This window comes from Frieseomelitta varia, unplaced genomic scaffold, assembly GCF_011392965.1.
Source record: "Frieseomelitta varia isolate USP_RPSP 00005682 unplaced genomic scaffold, Fvar_1.2 scaffold_162, whole genome shotgun sequence".
NCBI classification, from domain to species: Eukaryota; Metazoa; Arthropoda; class Insecta; order Hymenoptera; family Apidae; genus Frieseomelitta; species Frieseomelitta varia.
Window position 1 is genome coordinate 51,328 of NW_025109328.1, and position 6,826 is coordinate 58,153.

The window sequence follows — 6,826 nt, forward strand, 5'->3', positions numbered from 1 at the left end:
TTAACTATGTGACTCGACTATTATTATTTGATAAAATGAATCTATTACAGCTACAATTGCTATTCTTCATAATAATTTGCAATTAAAGATTTATTGTAATTTCGTTACAATTTACGACAGATTGTTACACGAGCGAAAAAAATTATAATCAAACGAACAGATTTATTTCTTCGAGTAATTCCTTACCGGTGAAGCGATCGAAACGACACTTTTTTTTTTTATTACGTAACTATGAAATACTTTATTACATAATACGCGTGCATGGTAACGCACCTAACATTCATCGTGCGTGTTACGTGCATTGAATATAAATAAAATTCAGAGAGTCCAACTTTGATGAAAAACAGGGGGAACGAACAGTGTTTATCAATTCACCGTGAGATTTTATTCTGTATCGTTATTAATACTATTAATCTCTGTTTAAGAAGAAAAAAAAAAAACGGAAGTACACAAGCAATTTCGCTCTCGATCACGTAGGTTATCATCCCGATTAGACCGCTCTCGTTCTCGCTCCTACCGCGTCATTAAAACGAGAACCATGTTCAACGAATAAATTCTTCACCTTGTAATGTGTACGCGCTCAAGATAAATATGGCACTGTTAAGCATCTTGGCCAAGTCTTGTAATAATAAGGAATTCCTCGACGAAGTAATTGCCAACTGCTCAAACACGAGCTCTAGAAATGTAAGAAAGCATGAAAAGCCGTCTCAAAGATGAATTAATCTGCGATTTATTTAAAACTCTAGAGAAAACATTATCTCATTGATCAGTCGAGTTGGACACAAGATTAGAAATTTTACGAAATGACGACCGCTCGTGAGAATGATCTAGCCGTGTATTATTTGAAGACATTATTATTAGCGATTATTAGTACACTATACGCGGATGTTTTCGCATAAGTAACTAACTAAAAAAAAAGTGAAGCCTCAGCAGTTTTACTTGTTAACATGTTGTTCATGATCAACGATTTCTGAATATTCAACGCGTTGGCTGGTCAACAGTATGTTAAACATCGTAATACGTAGAATTGCAATGTTATATGTGTACGTTGCAATATTTTTAAATTTTAAAAGTTTTAAACTTTCCGCGTCGATAAATAAGTGAAACAAAGTTCGTAATATATTCCATGAAAAAAAGAACTGAACAACGAAGCTTCTGCGCATAAAATCCTATTAAATGTTTAACATCATTAAATATATTATCATGGGGTGATTTAATCATTAAATTTATTAACATTATCGAAAGTATTTATTCTATTGCGAATATCGAATAAAAATTAAATTAAATGTTAAATCTTTCAAATTGAATATTAAACCTTTAAACCTAAAAATTAAATATTAAACCTTCAAACCTAAAAATTAAATATTAAACCTTCAAACCTAAAAATTAAATATTAAACCTCCAAACCTAAAAATTAAATATTATATCTTCAAACCTAAAAATTAAATATTAAACCTTTAAACCTAAAAATTAAATATTAAACCTTCAAACCTAAAAATTAAATATTAAATCTGCGCACAGAACTCTATTAAATATTTAATATCATTAACTAGATTGATATTAAAAGTATTTGTTCTATTCAATTTATTGTTACCGTTCAATATCTAATATTTATTAATTAAAATATTAAATCGCTCATTTAATTTTAGTTTCAGCAATGCTGTTGATTCTTCCCTGAAAACTAAATAGAAAAAAAAAACTTTTTCATCTTCCATACAGAAATAATTAAATAATTAACCAGTTTCCAACGATGAACAACGAACCTTTGACACGTATTTAATAAACGATAACAAGAGCCAGACACACACATACGTGTATTATACTTAAAAAAAAAAAAGAGGCAATTTATTTGCTACTCTTTTCCCTCCCTTTGTATTTTGCTGTAAAATTAATTAGACATTGCCACACGACGATCGAGTTATTTTCCGCGGGAAGAAAGATGAGAGGCAAAGAGGGATAAAAGAAAGAAAAGCCGCGGGAGATATTTATAAATTGATACGCGAGCCCATGCTCCTCCGAACAATGACTCTAATTATACCTACGCGATGTAATTAAAAGAAGGGGTGGGAGGATCCCCGGTGTGTGCGATGCTTTATGTTCCGTAAACAGTGGACTTCAATGGAAGCGTACAACTACTAATTCACTGTTAATTACATCAAATGATTCGCTTGTAATTTGTTTAAAGGCCAAAACGGTTCTTTTCTTCTCTTCCTCTCTATCTTTCTTTGTCATCTCACCACAGGTATACCTCGAGAAACAATCATTCGCAGTTTCGTGCAATGAACTGTACTTACATTGCAATTGGAACAAGCATGACTGATTTCTTTTTTCTTTTTTTTTTTTTTTTTTGCTTGCTTGTCGAATGAGGGATTTAATTAATTTTATTAGCGTTTACGCAAGAATTCTTTTTACCACGTGTATCCGAGGTGATAAGAATCCAACGATAATGGATTGAGACACTCGACTGTTGATTCGACGATTTCGGTTTTGCGGTTTCTTATGCATTTAAAAGTTGCGCGTAGCATAACGTGAAAAATTATACGAAATATTCAAAGTACAATGATTTTTGTGGTATTTCGTACGTGAAGCAATTTCTGTTTCTTTAATTATATTTTTGGTGAAGGTGTAACAATTTTAATTGAAATACTGAAGAATAGAACCTCCAGAGAGAGATACGTGGATCCTTATTAGAGATTGCAGAAATACACGTACATGAAAATGTATAATACTTACTACGAATATTTAGTATCTCTAAGTAAGCAATTTTCTATCTGCAATTCCATTTTTTGATTTATCTTCGTACGAGTTGGCATAAATATTTGCCGTCTACTCGTTATTAATCTAGTCATTTCTTGGACTATATTTGTGCGTATCATCTACATATTGTCTATGCACAAATTGCATATAATTACATGAAATAATTACATTTATAAAGCAAATAAAATCTACATTCTGATTGCAATTATAATTATAACAAAAACACATTTTACACACTACAATATATCTTTCACTCTGATTTATTTGTATCATAAAATGTGATATATATCGTAGAAATATAACAATACATTTTTGTTCCAGTAGGTAGATATAAGAATTTATATAATTTTAAATTAATAACACGGAATGTTTGAAACTCTGGACAAATTGCATACAACTCGTAACGTGTGAACGATTAAATTTTTAAAAGCGTTTCGTGCAGTACGATAAGATTCAACATCCAGAAAATTGCCAGAGCAATCGACAGATGAATTTCACGCAGATTATGTACATTGACAACATTGATATCTTCGCCTGGCGATAAATTGAACTTGGATTGTACAACAGGAGCATGCAAATAAAAATTCGAAACAAACGGAAATGAAATATAACTGCTCGTTGACGTAGAAACAATCGCACGATAAGATTTTGTAATCGGTTAAAGTGCAACGTCGTGTATACGTGACATCGAGAACAAGAGAGGCTTAGTTACTCGATAATTATTTACAAGAAAATTTGTCTTTTTGTTTTACAATAAAAGATAGAAAAACACTATCGTATTTATTACACACAGAGGAATTGTATAAATCACCGTGGCATTTGCCTTTCAATAATTTGTTAATTTGTTCGGTTATAATTATTAAGTTACTAAATTGTTAAATTACTAAATTGTTAAATTACTAAATTATTATTACAATTATTAAATTGTTAAATTACTAAATTGTTAAATTACTAAATTATTAAATTACTAAATTATTATTACAATTATTAAATTACTAAATTACTAAATTACTAAATTATTAAATTACTAAATTATTAAATTACTAAATTATTAAATTACTAAATTATTAAATTACTAAATTACTAAATTATTAAATTATTAAATCTTCGAACAATAATTCACCAACTGCTTGTGCACGTCTGTTCGATTATTAACGAACAGAAAAAAAAAGTTTCAGAAAATAAAATTAAAACCACGCTGCTGAGAATAATATTAAAACGACGCCGAAGCATATTGCGAAATTACGCGCGCACACTGCGTATGAAGCATTCTTTTCCTTCATACATCCCTTATCGTCTTATCTTCTTACGAATTGATGACAGTTTTACAGATGTTTTCGTCGTTGAACGTAAAGATCATAAAGCTGCGTTTTACTTTACATCTATCTCTGCTTCTCACTGGTTAACAAACAACGGCATAAATTAGGCACGAATCAAACGCGCGCCTTCATTGCACGTTTCGCAATGTGCAACAACTCGATAGAATTTTTTTCCTTTCTTGAAAGAAACCAAAATAAAATGCGTCGGTATACTAATTCAACACACAGTTGGTTACAATTTCGGTAACTAGGAGAAAATTTTCATAATTACGAGGATAGTTAATGATCGACGAATGGGAACCGAAATTGGAGGAGTTCGCGAATTCGCGAACCACGCACGATTTTCCGTATTTTTATTAAAGTTTATATTTTTATTAACAGAATACGTGGACGAACAAAACGTGACAGCCTTGCATTAAACACGGAGAAGAGTAATCGTAAAAATCAACATCGAAAACGAATTTAGAAAGCGTAACGAGGTTTTCTCCATTTAACGCAGGCTAATGATTATGGTGCGGCTCGCGGGATTTGACGGCAAAAGTGATGACATCAGACGCGACGGAAAAAAAGATACGGAGAAAAAAAATTATAATCTGTCCTTTTCTGAAAATGTTAGAGATTAGTTTCAATACAAGACTTCATTTTAACGTATTGTTATTTTCTTTTTTTTATACGATCGATGCGTTATCATCAAATTGTGAATTTTTGTGTATCCACAGAGAGATTAATTGAATAATAAAGAGGTGTACGAACGAAATGTAGCACAAAATTATCTTTTCAGTACGATTTCATTTCATTTTTTTATTTTTTATAATAAAACTGATGATGTGTCGCGGCTAGACTAGACTGTGAGCAAAAGGATAGTGAACGAATAAATGGAATTTTTTTTTTTGTTTTTCATGACTACGATGTTAAAAGCAAAATGTGATAACTGAGTTAAATAAAAAGAATTGCGACTAAAATGTTGCGCTAACGTAACATTAATCTAACAAAATAAACTAATGACATAATACCTAAACATATGGGAATACGTACAAATCAAAAATTCAATATTAATATTTTCCTAACAGGCATAATATCTCTATTTCTGTGTTTTCTAACATACTGCAGATTTTTATTAAAATTTAAAAATTCAACAATTCCAAGAGTGTGCATAATTTACAAAAAAAAAAAAATGTAAAAAACACTCGCTACAATGTTCATTGTATTTATATACCATTCATAAATACTCGTGATGACATTTATAATAAATTTAGTAACTGGGCAAGTTTCAAACAGACAGATATTAAAACAAATCGCGTTCCCCAAACGCGTTATTTGTTATTCGCGATAAAGCAGCCAAAGCCCCTTGGTTCGAGATAGTGCCAAAGCGTTTCAAGATAAAGCAACAAAGCGAACAACACGAACGACAATAGAAATTTCGCTTGAACAAATGTGTATCTAAAATAGATCTCTATATTTGGCGTTTAACTTGGTGCCACTTTCGAAAATTCGCGCCCTCGCGTACCCTTATGTCTATTTAAAGCGGCGCAATGATACGTAAATTAGGATGTGCAACGATACGTAGATTGCTCGTGCAACTGCGCTTGCATAACAAACGTGTCGATGCACTTTAAATCAATAGTATCGGCTGCCGCGGTACAGTTACGTGTTTATTGTTGCTCGTTTGAACGATTTCCTTCGCAAAGACAAAGAAAAGATGGAACACGTGTTCAATAAGAGAGGCGTATTGAACGTTCGTTGGAAGAAAAATCACATAAACGTGACAGTACAATCCGTCGAATCTTTGTTCTTGTGTGTGTGTGTGTGTGTGTTTCGATAAAATTCAATCCTTTTCTTCCTGTGACGATTATTATCAGACTTCGTGTTTTCGAGGATACGATTAAAAAAGAATGGAGCCTCGAAAGGAATTTATTTCGACCGCCGAACGTTATGGTACAGTATAAATATATTATTTATATTACTTTTGATACTTTATGCATTTCTCACGCATTTCTACATCATGATCTATATTAATCGTGCGCTTGCAATAGAATTTACAAGTCGATGACGAAATATCGCTGCCTCGAAAATGATTCGAATTAAATTGAAATCTCGAAATTCCAATATTTGTGGATTTGCGCGTGAAAATTTGAAAAAAAAAAGTGATATGCGAACACGATAGAGAGGATTGCACGAACATTCGAATTAAATTAATAATTTACGTGCGTGTGCTTTGCAGTTGGAAACGTGGTAATATTCAACCTTGATTTTGTCAAATTTCAATATAAAGCGACGATTGTTAACACGTTGCACAACTATATTTGAAACAATAGGAATATTGAAACCGCACCCTGCTAAGAAACTGTGTATATACTGAGGCTTTTGTCGAGTTCATCTTTGATATTTGTTCAATTCAAGTACTTGCTCAAGTACTTGCAATTGTTGTACTTCTACATGTAAACAGTGTATATTAATTTCTGACATTTGAATTAGAAAATTTAACAAGAAGTATTTGTTTTTAAAAACGATCTTTTATTTTATATTTATTATATTATTTATTTATATTCATTATATTATTTATATTTATTTATTTTAGTTTATATTTATTATATTTATATTTATTTATTTTATTTTATATTTATTATATTATATTTTATATTATATTATATTATATTTTATTATATATATCTCATTTTATTATTATCGTTTCTTTTCTCTCTTCCTATTGAAAACAGATATAAATATCCTTCATAAACGAACTTGTGAAT